Source organism: Leptinotarsa decemlineata, unplaced genomic scaffold (genome assembly GCF_025532065.1).
Source record: "Leptinotarsa decemlineata unplaced genomic scaffold, Ldec_3_MD MMD2_tig00026282_RagTag_RagTag, whole genome shotgun sequence".
Classification (NCBI taxonomy): domain Eukaryota; kingdom Metazoa; phylum Arthropoda; class Insecta; order Coleoptera; family Chrysomelidae; genus Leptinotarsa; species Leptinotarsa decemlineata.
The window spans coordinates 8,907,078-8,920,704 of record NW_027412668.1 but is presented as its reverse complement, the minus strand read 5'-3'; the positions used below and the strand labels follow the sequence as shown (position 1 = coordinate 8,920,704).

The 13,627-nt window shown below is 38.1% G+C and overlaps 1 protein-coding gene across 2 annotated transcripts in view; it reads right to left on the bottom strand.

Annotated features, from left to right (window-relative positions):
- Nucleotides 1–13,627, bottom strand: part of LOC111514936 (lachesin) — a 355,844-nt gene that overhangs the window by 265,108 nt on the left and 77,109 nt on the right. Inside the window, exon 1 of one of the 2 annotated variants that reach the window (XM_074179771.1) lies at nucleotides 5,490–5,556. The exons of the other annotated variant lie outside the window; for it this stretch is intronic. The gene's annotated coding sequence lies outside the window, so the exon portion shown is untranslated. Of the gene's footprint in view, nucleotides 1–5,489; nucleotides 5,557–13,627 lie in introns of those variants that run through there. 2 annotated transcript variants of the gene reach the window in all.

Sequence of the window (13,627 nt, the reverse complement as noted above, 5' to 3'; positions counted from 1 at the left end):
AGTTGCTCTTCACTCAGATGACGATCGTTTTGATTCTGGAGTAAAGTAATGGATCCATGTTTCATTTGTTGTCACAAATCGACGAAAAACATTTCGATCTGTTATGTTTAAACATGACCAAAAACTGCTGAGAATCATCAAGACATTCTTGTTTTTGATCAACAGTGAGCTCGCACGGCATCTACTTTGAACAGAGTTTTCTCAATAGTCGATTTACCATTGCGATTTTTTTATGTTTTCTAGTGTTACTGGCTCATTTGGGAGTCTACTGCGTTCTGCATCATCGGTGTATCTACAACCACGTTTGAAGAGAATGCTACTCCCCGCCGACAAAGCGTTAGCCTTTGCTGACTCAATGGAACGTCAGTTTCAGCTTAACGTTAACGACGACGACAACGACGACGACATCGATCGCGATATGCTGTTGGAAGACCGGGTTCACCGACTCCTCAGGGAAGATGACGATGACGACATCCGTCCAGCTTCTGTGGAAGAGCTGAAGGGATATATCAGGGCCGCAAAGGCTAAAAAAGCACCGGGGGTCGACTCAATAACTAATAAGTTGTTGAAGAGGCTCCCGGACAACTGCGTTGAATGCTTACTGAACATAATTAACAGTTCGTTAGCCCTCAGACACTTCCCCAGTAGGTGGAAGCATGCGGTCGTCGTCATGATCCCAAAACAGGGTCAGAACCCGCTGTTCCCACAGAACGGTAGCCACGGTCGGTAGCCAAGCGGTTCGGCGTGGGTGATTTGTTAACTCACTCGAATTGACTGCCGTGTTGGTTGGTAGTTCAAGCCCTAGTCTGAACGATCGATCTTCACTTGCTATCGTCCAACCCGTGTTAGGAATCACACGTTAAAAGGTAAGACCTCGTTAATCCTTAGCTCGCACAAGTTTCGACTTTCGAGGGTTGTCGTTCGTAGGGGTGCGACAGCTGGTTAACGGAAAAACATATTTTTTTTTTAACTACCGCCCGATCAGTCTACTCTCTTCGGCGGCTAAGCTGGCTGAAAGAGTTGTTCTCCAAAGGCTCAACGAAGAAGTTGAGGACCGAAATGTTCCGCCTGATGAATAATTTGGCTTCAGGAGAGACCACTCCACTGAGTTACAGGCTCTAAGGCTGGTCGAAAACACCATCCGCGAGTTAAACACAAACAAAAAAGTGCACATTGTTCTATTAGACATCTCGAAGGCCTTCGACCGTGTTTGGCACGAAGGTCTTCTGCACAAATTAAATGCGTTCGACCTGCCTCGGGGCCTCGTCCGGTGGATCGGGTCCTTCCTGAAAGACAGGACATTTCAGGTTAGAGTAGAGGGATCTCTGTCTGATAACAGAGAGATCCTTGCTGGAGTGCCACAGGGGGCCGTGCTCTCTCCGACGTTGTACTCACTTTACACCAGTGACCTTCCGAGGCCCGAGCGTGTGAAGATATCTCTTTACGCCGATGACACGGCTCTCCTCTCATCTTCCATGGGTCGGGAGCTCAGTGTCGTCTATATGCAACGTGTATTGGACGACCTCGAGTGCTGGTAACTTGATTGGAAGATCCGAGTGAACCCGGATAAGACTCAGGCAATAACCATGGGAAGACTGAAATCTTCTCCGGCCAGAAAAGTGAGAATCTCTGGAAAGGAGATTAACTGGCAAGCAAGGGTAAAGTACCTTGGCCTTTTAATAGACCGTAGGCTCACTTGGAACCCGCACATAACGTGCGTCAAATCAAAGATCGAGGGTCGAATAGCACGTCTGTACCCTCTGATCAACAGAAATAAAAAATGAGTCCTAAAAACAAAATTACCATCTATAATACGATGTTCAAGACTGTCATCATGTATGCTTCAGGCGTCTGGGGACAAGCGGCGAAATCTAATATCACCATTCTAGAGTTATTGCAAAAAAGTTAATAAGGATGATTGTGAATGCTCCTTGGTTCGTGCGGAATGAAGTCATCCGCAGAGATTTGCAGCTGCCTTCCATTCGGCAGTCCATTCAGTCGAGAAATCAGAGAGTTTTCGATGGTGCAGAAACTCATGAAAACCCATTAGTTAGGGAAGCTATGAATTATACTATAGACGACCCCTCCCGATATAGACGGCCCCGACACTCAGATATCAGTTCAAAGGTAAGGGAGTCAGGCTCCAACCTGACTAAATTCAAGATGACTTCCACCACGTTTGGAGTTAACAAACCAACGTTCAATTGTTGTTTATGATGAAACGGAGTCCTTGTACTACTTTTCAAGCCATTGCTTTACTAGAATGGTATTTTTTCTTATCAAAAAGCAGTGTAAAATCAAAACATGAATTTGTTTTTGATTCATTGTTTTGAAAATAACTCACAAACTTATGAGAAGAATATCATGAAATTTCAACAGCTTTCTCTTGCAGGTTAGTACCAACAGAAGAAGTGGTGAATGCAATAAGACTAGTGCCATCTATGTGTTGAGCCCGAGACTTTTTAGCGCATGTGGTACAAACCGATCGGATACCCATCATGGGACGGAAACTGGAATTTACTGTACCGGGAGAAATCTTCATTTTAGTTGACTACTCGACCAGTACACATCAGATTCAAAGGTTCAAGATTGTCTTCAATGTGGCTGATGGTATGGTTTTCATTGCACTCGTTGATCTGTTGACAGCGGTCGTTTATTCTTGAACAACTTTCCACCCAAAAACACCTGCCTTACTTTTTCATCAACGTTAACCTTCTTTTCAACGCTCATGAATGCAATTATCTCTTCGGAAATTCCGATCGAACCAAATAAATTATATGCTTCCTTCAGCGGCTTTCCTAAGTCTATTTTTTCTCTTTCGCACTTCCATGCTGAACATATTCACGTTTACATCAAGACCTTCATACAAATTAAAACGTATAGCATAGCGTTACCGTTGCAAATCCGGCATTGAATTCCCAGTGAATTATTTGCTCGAAACTTCATTCACGCACATGTATAATTTAGAGTTTCAATAAACTAATTGCTCGGTAACTCTCGTAGACTTTAATTATTCGTTGCTGTTTTACATACTAATCAAGTAAACAAACATTGCGCTCTTTCATTTGATACGAAGGGTAATTTTTATTTACGATAGAAGAGAATACTGGAATTTGTGTGCTCGCACTCTCAGGTGAATAACGAAAATTTAATTTTGATGAATACCTGTTTCAATATATGTATAATAATGTTAGGCATCAACGTGCCAACTTGCCTACAAGGGACAGTACTGAAAATTTTGTCACTCCGATAGAGTTCAAGACGTTTATTCACAGTTAGGTAACATTCGTTTTCAGTTACATTTGCGCAAGGGAGGGGGGGCTGTTATAGGCTCATGCCTCTTCAGGGTTGGGAATAATTTATAAGTTATGATTCTTTTTTGTCTATGTTAATGTTGTTCCTCAATCTGAGTTTTTCGGTTCGGATTTTAGGGATCCATTGCGGTGGTTGATTTTCTTCTTTCGGTTCAGGTCAGAGCCCGGTCAGTTCATTCCAAGCTGTAACTGTCCACTATCTGACTTCCAGTGGGTACTTCTCCAGGATGTCCTGGATCTGCTACGTAGGGTCTCCATTGATCCCAGGAGTCTGGATGAAGGAAACGAGAGCTTCTTCCTCAGTATCCTTCTAGGACCTCCACGGGGCGTCCAAGGTTTGGTCAGTGTGTTGATGGCTGCGGTGCTGTTGCTGCTCATTTTTCTTGCGGCGTATCGTCCTTGAAATTGCGGTATGACAGGTTATGGATGTTACGTACGATTCTTCTTTCGCTTGTTAGAATGCGAAGGAATCGTCTCGGGGAAAGCGTACAGTAGATCGTGGTTCAATAATCCAGGATCGGTCTCATGAACATTTTGTATGTGTGTGATAGAGTATTACGTCGCATCTCCCGAGCTTGCCTCTCTGCGCTTCTAGGAGATTTGTTTTTTTTTCAGACTCTGTCCAGAGATTCTCTCAGATCGGTTTCCCAGTTGAAGGCCCAGTTGAGCTTCATACAAGAGAGCAATACTCCAAAGATGGTCTGATCTGAGCTTTATCAAGCATCACAAGTTGCTGAGGTATGTATATTTTTCTAGTTCGGAACAGTGTTCCAAGCTTCTGAGAAGCAGCCTTTGCAATTCCAGCGACATGATTGTGCTAAGACATATTGGTGTCCATCCAACCCCCAAGAAACTTATCACTATTAGATCCTCATTAAGGAATGCAACCTCCTGCTGCATGTGAAGATGTGCCTTGAAAAATAATGCTCCAATTCTGCTCTCCCGGTCTAGCTGACCATGCAGATGGGGTGATCTGAACCTGATGGCTCTACAGGCTCCATCCAGTTCATTTTACTTTCTGATAATTTATTTTATGTTTCGAAATTATTTGAATCTCAAAGTAAATTCATCAGATCAGCTCAAGAGAAGCATTCCAGGGAACTTATTCCAATCAAATACTGCTAATTCAGTCATCAATTGTCAACAACTGGAATTCATAAATGATAAATTTCATAATAATAGTTTTGTTTCCATTTTCCAGAGTTCTTTCATGAATATATTAATAAAACCAAATATATATGTCCATTCCAAATAAGTTTTTTGTATGTTCAATCCTAACATTGTCACCCCCTGATATTTGATCATAACCTCATCAATAGCTGAATTAATGAATAGTCAGAAAAAATTGTTTTTGTACGAACACATTTTCATCATTTCAATTTATATCTACATTATACATATCCATTGTATTATCCAAACGAAAATAAATTATGGAATAGTTCACCAGAATAATTACCAGCAATGTCATGTTCAGTTAGTATTATTCGTTTCATACAAATGATATAAATATATTTCCAATTCCATTCGTAGCGGATTATTCATTATCATTTTTAATGAATTCATCACCCGGAAAATTCATTGTCCAGCTGTGACACTTATTTTTATCACTGTGTTGACGCCGTTTATTGCGAGTAATAACAATTGTTTCGAAAATCGATTTCGCAATTGAATTGAATTGTACTTGCAATATCTTTTACATAGGTTGTCGAAAAATCGAAACGACTCTGATCTTATGTGTGTCAATAAGAAGTTATTAGTACTGTTACTTCCATCAGTTCTTCAATATGCTATGCCCTTACCAATTAAAAATTCGCTTAGCTCTCAAATAACCCTGAGTTCAAATTGGAATATTTCGATTGTATAACCATCCTACAATCACTTCACTTATTCATTCATTATCATTTATTAACGCTTTCCTACTGAAACGTATTTGATGTCAACATCAAATAAATGGAAGAATTTACTATATATTTTTAGAATTTCCTCCAAAATATTCGAAATAAAGGTATCCTGTTTCGTAATGTCATTGAACTGTGCCGTTTCCTTAATTCTTTCTTGATCTATAGTAAGAAAGCGCCTAATTGGAATGACTAGCTCTTGATTTGCGGAGGCAAGAGCGTAGGTCAGTTCTTGATTTCCTATAAAAATTCAATCATAAGAGGTAAAAAGAGTTACCAAATCGAGAGTTCTCATTCGGACGCCATCTAGAGGAGTTTATAGAAATACTGCACCCCTTTTCATCACTTGTCACTGTAGACTAACTTAGTTACACTGGGATGGGAAACACTTCAACCTTGAAATGAATGAATTAACAAAAATACTGAATATTCAATATTGAATATGAATGGTTACTGTACAAAGTGATCAGACTGTCAACTTGCTTAAATTTTCTACCAGTTCCAATTGTTGTTTCAATAGGAAAAGTAACAAAATACAGGGTTTCACACTAGAGTTCATTGAAGTAATCCTCACACCTTCTGATCGAAATCCTATTTCCAGAAACCATCAAGGAAACTCAATACATCTGTTTCACACTCCTCCAAATAGGCTCCTCTGATTCTTGACATCCGGGATTCCAGCAGTCTCCAACAGAAGCCACCTCAGATCTATGTTTTACTGTACAGCCAGATACGTCCAAAATGATCTCCTCAGTTATGTCCAATTCATTCCTTTTTATATGCACTCATTTGTTTTCATACTTTCAGTGGCTCTCATACTTTTATGCCTGTATGCTTTTTATGATTTTGTGATTTTACCTGGCAGAACTGAAGCGTGTTTTTTATAGAGGTATAGAACTTTAAGTTGCAATAAAACAACGATGGATTATTCGATTGACATGAATTTTATTTATCCGAAAGATAATCTTGTGGCATTACATTTTAAATATGATTTCTGGCGTATGACCGCCACGGCTGGCGCGGATGTAGTCCAATCTGGACGTCCAATTTTCGATAATTTTTCCAACATTTGTGACCGTATATCGGCAATAACACGGCGAATGCTGTCTTCCATATGGTCAAGCGTGTCTTTCAATAAATCTATTGTGGCACGAGCTGTATGGCATGTTGCACCGTCTTGTTGAAACCACATCTCCTGGACATCATGGTTATTCAATTCAGGAATGAAAAAGTTAGTAATCATGGCTCTATACCGATCACCATTGACTGTAACGTTCTGGCCACCATCGTTTTTGAAAAAGTACGGACCAATGATTCCACCAGCCCATAAAGCAGACCAAACAGTCAGTTTTTGTGGATGTAACGGTGTTTTGACGTACACTTGAGGATTACCTTTACTCCAAATGTGACAGTTTTGTTTGTTGACGTAGCCATTCAACCAGAAGTGCGCTTCATCGCTAAACAAAATTTGCTTATGAAAATTGGGATCAACGGTAATCTCGTTTTGGGCCCATTCGACGAATCTACGCCTTACTTGATGATCGTTTGGCTTCAATTCTTGCACGAGTTGGATTTTGTAAGCACGCAACCCAAGATCCTTCCGCAAAATCTTCCATAAAGTGGATGGACACAGATTCAAATCCTGTGCTCGATGGCGGATGGACTCCTCCGAGTCTTTCTCAATGCTACGCTGTACAGCAACAAGAGCTTCTTCTGTACGCACCGTACGGCGTCTCTGGGTGGTGCGAAAACAATAAGAGTAAACGTGGTGCGAAAACGTTCCATGGTTAATCGAATTAACTGCTCTGATGGACGATTTTGTCGACGATAAAATGGACGTAGTGCGCGATACGTTTTCCGCTCAGAACCATCATTTTCGAAATAAAATTGCACTATTTGCAAGCGTTGTTCAGGCGTGAGTCTATTCATGATGAATTACCAAACCAAACTAAGAATAAATCACTTGACAGCTGTTAAATCGGTCGCCATCTTGAAAAGTAATGCCAACTTAAAGTTCTATACCTCTATAAAAAACACCCATTATAATACAGAAAAAATCCTTATCACTCTACAAATTCACAAATTCATAACATGAAATCATATAATTCGCTTTCAAATCAATATCTATAAATACCTCAATTGTTGGAATTCTTTCTGATGGATGATTCCCAAAATGTCCAATTAAATTACCACTGAGTGCTCTCTATGTGAAGCAAGGCACAGTAAAGACTCTTTCTAATTTTTACCCTCCACACATAGAATGGGATTTTTTTCAGAACCCAACCAATGTTACCACCTGTTCTATCAGTCCCTTCAAACATATACACGGAGCCCACCGAATCTACGTATGACATTACTAAAAGTGGATATATCTGTCTGTTCCTCACTTCTCAGTCTACTTACTTCAAAAGTCAATATTCAACGGCAAACTAACCTTTATGAAGATGTTGGTACATGCTATAAATAGAAATTTCTACTCAAATGAAAAAAGTATAAGTTTACTCCTTTTTCTCTTGATAGTTCTACTTGTATAGAAACATATATCCTCATTTCTTCTTCTCTTCGATTTCAAAATCAAAATTAGTTTCATAAACACCGTATACTATTGATTTAAAAAAAAAATATGATCAGCAAGTAAATTTGGTTGCTCTCCTTTCCTTTCCTGTGAGAGTGTAAAAATGAGTAAACATAATTATATTATGAATAACGATGATGGACCAACACCTAATAATGTACTATATAGCTTGTTAAAATTATATTTTAATCATTAGATTCACCTGACTATCACAAAACGACACATTGTAAAATCAATTTAAGATTAGAAGACAAGGCAATATTGTGAAATTAATTTTAAGACACTCAAGACGCAAGTATCTGGAAGAGGTATCTATGGTATAAATAAGAATAACATTGTAAGTATATTTAGTTTATTCTTCCTCTTGAAGATGATCACTTGGTGATCGAAACACGTGTCGAGGTGTTGAATAATGGTTTGATGTTGGGATAAAACTCCAGTAATATTGTTCATTGGTGACAAGTAAACAGTGTAGAGGTTTTTTTTTCATTTGTGGTAAGTGAATTGTGCCCCAGTCACGTATGTAGACGATGACTTTTTCATTGCTACTATTTGTTTCAGTATACTCATATTCATTTATTTGTTTATTTATTCAAAATTTGGGATACAAACAGGTAAATACCCATAGAAGCATATACTAATAGTAGTGGTTACAGAGATACTGGGTGTCAGCAGATACAAGAAAAAATAAAAGTTAATGAATTGATAAATATTGTACGCACCAACCAATTATTCATTATTTTTGCTATGTGATGAATATTCTTTTCATAGTTATTTCAAAGGAATTCAACGTAATAGAGAAAACATCTACGTTACTACAGTATTTGTTGAAAAAATCACACATGCCAGTAATTGGGGAGTTTTTGCCCAAATTTGTGTTGAAATTCGGACTGGCAAATAATTTTCTGTTTCTAGTGTTCCTATGAGGAACGTGATAAAAAATAATTAATACTAGATTGGGTGAGTCATAACAGTTTCTTATAATTACATGAGTGAAAACTAAGTCGGTTATTATTTTTCGTTGTTCTAGAAGCTGTATTTTGTAGTGAGATCGAATTTCGCTAATGCTGAGTGTTACATAAGTCTTCGTTATTTTGAAATGCAAGAACCTTTCAAATCTATTCTGGACTCTTTCTAATCGTAATTTATGTGTATTATAATGTGGGCTCCATAAGATACTTCCGGAATTAAGTTTACTGTAAACAAATGCATAGTAAATAGATTTGATTGCTCTTGTTAATGTCTTTGCATATTCTGCAGAAAAATCCAAAGGTTTTGCTGCAGAAATTTATTACATGGGGATCTTTAATTTGGTCTACTCTGTTAATAATATTATTGCCCGGAGAGTATTGAAAATGTATCAGTATGCAAAAAGATATACAGGCACATTCATTAATATTCAGTTTCAATTTATGGAGGTAACAGTATTCTAAAAAAGCATTGAGCCCTTCCTGAATATTTGAGCAATCTCGAATCGTCGTTACTTTTATGAAGATTTTCAAGTCATCAGCATATAATAGTACTTGTGAGTGCTTAAAGCAATCTTTGACATCATTTATAAATACTAGAAACATCAACGGACCCAGATGTGAACCTTGAGGGACTCCCGACGTTACCACAAATGGCGTAGATATGTATCCATTCACGCTTACTAGCTGACTGCGATCGTGAAGGTACGATGAAAGCCATCTAAGGAGATTTACTTGTATGCCGATTCCAGCAAGTTTTGAAATAAGAAGGTTATGATCGCCTTCATCAAATGTCTTACTGTATACAGTGAGTCCTCCTGTGCTCGACTGTCTAATGCAGTTGAAATGAAGTCGGCATATATTACTAATTTATTTCTATGGCCCTCTTGGAGAAAACACCATGCTGGCATTGTCGCGTGTAATAATCTGGTAGATGAACTTAAAACTGGGTGCTGGCAATAACTCAGTGAAAGGGAAGCAAAACAAACTCATATTTGTGGGTAAGTTTTGGGTAAGTTTTCCACTATTATGAGCATTTAGTGTACTAACTGAATCTGCTATATATTTATTACCTCTCTGCGATTTATTCTCCCAAGAATAATTGGAATTTCACTCAGAAATTCTGCCCATAAATTCTTCGGATATTCCTTCATCTGCAATGTCATGCAGTATTTATTACGAAAACGCTGGTAAATATCTAAGAAATCTGGGAATTCAATCTTGCACCAGTTCAAGCAGCGAACGAAATTTAATTTGTTTTGCAAAAAAACTGAATTAATTAACTGAAATGTCATTCACAAAGAACATGCAAAAATAAGATTAATTCGTCTTTCAAACTCTTCTAACGATTCTCAAAGGAAAAGAAACAAATGCTTTGGAGGCTCTAGCCATGGGTATTAAACTACTTCTAAGACAAGAAGTTCACTAGGTATATGGCGGGATCCTGAAGGAAGTTCATATTGGCGTTGTCGTGACTCAAATGGAAATCAAGGCAGAGAATAACCACCAGTAATAATTATTGCGAGCTAGCTAGGAGTCAAACTGTACAATCACTGGAATTGGATATCAATACAAAACTTTACCAACACCAACAGAGTCTCTCGGATCACTGAAGGACACATCTTCAGGGCCTGACGATATCTCCTCTAGTTTCCTCATACACCTACCGGAAGCAGCTCTGCATTTCATTCTCATCTTCTTCAATAAAATCAGGCCACAACACAAATTTCCTGACCTCTGGAAATTGAAAAACATAGTTCCCATATTGAAAGTAAAAGAATTTCCTGATAAAGTGGATTCTTATCGACCCATAGCTCTTACTTGAGTACCCTTGAGTAAAACAAACAGCTCATAAGTGAACAAACTGGCTTCCGTCCACTGAAATCCACAACATACAACCAGGTTGATCTGGAAAGTAATATCAATGAAGCATTCAAAAATAATCAGAAATGTATCGCTGTATACTTTGACCTATGTAAGGCGTTCAACATAGCATGGCATCATAAAATCATCAAAACTTTAGTGTCCTGGGGATATCAGGGCAATATTTTAGCTTTTATTAAAAATTTTATTTCTCAGAGATATTTTTGAGTCAAAGTGGATGGTGAATTATCATCACCAGCATACGTAGAGAATGGCATACCGCAGGCTCTGTAATCAGTCCCACTTTATTCTTATTGATGTGCTAGAAAATCTGCAGAAACCAGTTCCGGTAAGACTTTTTGCTAATGATTTAATGATATTTGTGAAGGGAAAAATATTCAAAACATGGTCAATATTCTGCAAGAAGAATCAAATAAGTTAGAAGACTGGTCAAGGAAAAGCGGTTTTCAATTTCCTTCCAATAAAACTAAATGTATTATCTTCACAAAAAGACCAAATAAAATCCAAAATCCACCAACCTCAACTTTCAAGAATGAAACACTAGGATACACAAATAAAATAAAATATTTGGGATTGATTTGACCAGTCACTGTCATGGAAAACCTATATTTAATATCTTGTCACAGTGTGTCAAAAAAGGCTGAACCTGTTAAAATGCTTGACAAACAAATAGTGAGGCTCAGATGGTAGGACATTGTAGAACATTAATAAGGTCAAAATTAGACTACGGTTGCATATGCTACTCGTCTGCTTCCGCGAGTAGCCTAAAAGCTCAGGATTTAATACATAACAACGCACTCAGAATTATCTCTGGAGCATCTATTACAGCCGACTCTGTGAACTTGGAGATTTACCTTCAAAGTTCAGAAGACATGAACTGACACTATCATATGCAGCCAGGCGACAAGCGCATCAAACTCGACAACTCTTCATTGTGCCAGTCACTTCCACTACAAAAACAAATATTCCATTTCAAGAACGAAAAATGCTTTCCCTCAACCTCACACAGATGCAAGATTTTTCACAAATCCAATCCAAACTTCCAAAAAGAACTTCACCATGGCTTATTCCCTTACCGAATATAAATACTCAGCTACTATCCATGAGCAAAGCAACCACAAATCTTCAGCTGATGCAAGCTGATTACCATACTATAATATCTCAATACCCACTTCACCAGAAAATCTTCACTGATGCCTCAAAAACAACTCGTGGTGTAGAATGTGCATTCGTAACGAACGAGACCGCCTCTAAATTTTCTTTACATGAATCTGCCACTATTCTCACTGAAGAACTTTATGCCATCTATGTATAAAGCTCTTTCTTTCAATAAAATGGCACCAGGTAAACAGTTTTTGATAATTACGGACTCTCTCAACTCCCTTATTTCCTTGTCGAAAATATATACCCATCACTTACTGGTAAATATGATTAGAGAGGAGATAAAACAACTAGATATCAGGACAGTAACCCTACTATGGGTTCCTTCAAATACTGGGATTTCTGGAAACGATATAGCCGATAAACTTGCCGGAGAAGCTGTTGAAAGTCCAGCCTGTACTCTCAGTATGAAAGCATTGCTGATAGATCTCAAATCCTATCTCCATGGCAAAATTATAGAAATGTGGACACTATTGGTCTCAGAAACCTTCCAAACTCAAGGAAATCAAGTCATAATTACCAAATTACGACTGGGCCACACTCGTCTTACGCATGAACTTCTACTGAGGAAAGAACCGCCACCAAAATGTTTCGCGTGTGAAGTGATTGTGACTGTTAAGCATGTTCTGGTAGGGTGCCCGCTCTTCACAGTTGAGAGACTGAACAATAAAATTCCCTCCAACCTAAGTGAAATTTTCCAAAATACCAATACCAACAATATTGTTGAATTTCTTAAAGAATGTAAGCTTTCATTTAAACTGTAATGTGAACAACTGCATATTTTAGATATATTTTATATGTTTGCCGCTAATAGCTACGGCTGATACGGTTTTATTCTAAATAAAATTAATAAATTAAAAAAAATAATATTCCTGTGAATACGTTCCATAGGTGATATGAACTCCAATTCAGTTTAACCAATTTGTCTTTGTGAAATCGACTTTTCATCGATATTGAATTGAAACCATCAAAATGGTTCGTTTCATTGAGTGGTGAATGAAATGAATTTTTCATGAAATGAAAACAGTAAATGTTTCGACTCACTTCTCTCCTGATTCATACCTCACAGAGAAATTTTCAGCAGATTCTTCTTATTCGTCGACCAGTAGTATCTCGATAAAATCGATCGAGTAATCACCAACGACCACAAAGCGATTCCGGAGTATGAAACACAAGCTAGCGAATGTTTCAATGCTGAAAATTGAATTTGTAGGAATTAAAAAGTCCTGGAACAAGAATTGAACCCTTTGAGGCCAACAAAATCCGTTGAAGTTACGTACCTTTACGTGTTACTCAGATTTTCCCATGAAGAAATATTTGCATCACATGCACGATGCTTTTCATCAGAGAGCGAATTATAGGGTAAGCGTGAGTTGGAATGATGTAACAATGTCGCTATTATTCGTAGTAGAAATGTCAAAGTAATTCAATGCCGTACTCTTATCATCTGACCTGAAAGACCACTCACCATACAAATCAATCGGCTTCGTTAAGAAGCTGGGTTCATTTGGTCGAATTTGAATGAATATGGGAATAGAGGTGTGGCTCTCTCCCTTCTCACATCGTATTTACAAAATCGAAAGCAATATGTCGACCTAGGAGACAATAGAATTTCTAATTAAGTGAACGGTGTTCCGCAAGGATCTGTGCTGGGACCTCTCCTATTTATAATATTTATTGATGACCTTTTCTTCCAAGTTCTGTCCCATAAATATGTTGTTCATGAAGATGACACATCTTTTGTCTGCTCAGGCAAAAATTGCAAAAAATTATTGAAAATCTCTGAACTTGCTGAAATCCAAGGTGAAAAATGGTTCAATGCGAATC